Here is a 1,956-nt window from a genome sequence, read left to right on the forward strand (position 1 = left end):
ACATAATCATACTATATTCTAACTGAAGTGGATTTATTTTTCTTTACTGGTTTGTAATTGTAATCTGTTCAGTTGTGGCCTAGACCAAGCAGACTTTACTTACAACAATATATGCACAATCTAATAAAGCAATATTGGATATACTAGATTTAAAGGGGAAAGAGAGGCAAGCCAGTTAAAATACTTGGTAATGATACTAATAAAAATATTTGAATTCTCAAACATTTTTTGTTTTGATTCATGCCCCTTCAGTTTTCTGTCTTTGAGGGGAAAAGCGTTAAGGCAGAATTGTTACAGCAACATTTTAATATTAAACTTTAATTTCCTCATCTCCCATCTGAAATTTTAGGCATTACAGAATCACAAGATTTAAATGAACAATGGTGGGTCGTGAGTTTTTATCATTTGGGCGGGACCATATTTTTCTAAAAATCTAGCTTATGTCTTCAGAATATCCTATTTCTATTCTAAGTTAGTTGTAAGCACCAACTTTAATACTGTATTTAAGTCCATTTCTTATTAATCTAGTCTTGGTGCTCAGTTGGTAAAGAGTCTGTCTACAATGCGGGAGACCCAGGTTCAATCCCTGGGAAGATCCCCTGGGGAAGGAAATGGCAACCCATTCCAGTATTCTTGCCTGGAGAATCCCATGGACAGAGGAACCTGGTAGGCTACAGTCCGTGGGGTCATAAAGAGTTGGACACTACTAAGCGACTTCACTTTCACGTATTGGAGAAGGAAATGGCAACCCACTCCAGTGTTCTTGCCTGGAGAATCCCAGGGACAGAGGAGCCTGCCGTCTATGGGGTCGTACAGAGTCGGACACAACTGAAGCGACTTAGCAGCAGCAGCAAGTGAACCTCAAGATGTGATGGTTGAATGGGTTGTGATGGGAGTGTGGTAATTGGAATGCTTGTTCCTTCTCCAAGATGTTTTGGTTGGCAAGAAGAGCACAGAGGGCACCTTTGCTTGGGAAGATGCAGACATTATGTCAATTCTGTGTAAGGCATTTGTCTCACTCCCAAGGCAAATGATCAATTAAATAGGCTCATGTTTTCAATTTTTACTCCCTGCCCTCTATAAAGGAAGAGCTCTTAACCTGAGATTCATAGAGCATCATACACAAATATGTATGTGTATGTGTATGTTTCCCCCAAAGTTCATAGGGTACATGAGGCTCTATAAGATGTCCATGACTCAAAAAGTTTTAAGATACATTGCTATAAAGAGTGTTGAGATTCTAGATTTTAATTAAGAGAAGATATGTAAATAAGCCTTTGTTTTATCTTTCTGTAATTGGCTTTAAGTCAAGTAGACAAGCCCTCTCAGTAAAACTATTAATAAAGGATGAAAGAGTACTTTGACAATAAACATTTAGAAGTGAGATTTAAAACAATTGGGACAATTTTCCCATTAACAGAGTGGCTTTATGTTGAACAGAGGCCACTGAATCTTTTACTGTTGGTAATGATGTTTAATTTCTGTTACATAAAATAAATAACACATTTATAAAATACAAGTCTCATTGAAGAAAGGTTAGAAGGATTCTCATGTAGCAGGTTTCCAGTCGGATCACTGTAAAGAGGACTCAGCGAGCATGTTTCAGAAAGCTAATAAGAAACTTAATAAAGCAAGACACACCTATTGTACAATTGATTTTTTTAAATGAATATATATTAGTATGAACTATATAAATTACAAGAGTCAAAGCAATGGTGCAAATGCACTGCAAAAATATGCACAAAAGTAGTGATTTAGATGGAAATCCGTCAGTGCTATAAAAATACTTATAAACAAAATAATTTTCTTTTGATAAATCTACAAGGTAGAAAATTAAAAGTATTTACATAATTGGTTACTAGATATGTGAAAAATATACCATGCTAGAACAATCTCGTTCCAAAGTTTGAAACATAATTTCTGTCAGAAATAGTCTTCATACAATGTATGAACTTA

This window comes from Moschus berezovskii, chromosome 3 (assembly GCF_049115385.1).
Source record: "Moschus berezovskii isolate FMDL1 chromosome 3, NW_MosBer_1.0, whole genome shotgun sequence".
NCBI lineage: Eukaryota > Metazoa > Chordata > Mammalia > Artiodactyla > Moschidae > Moschus > Moschus berezovskii.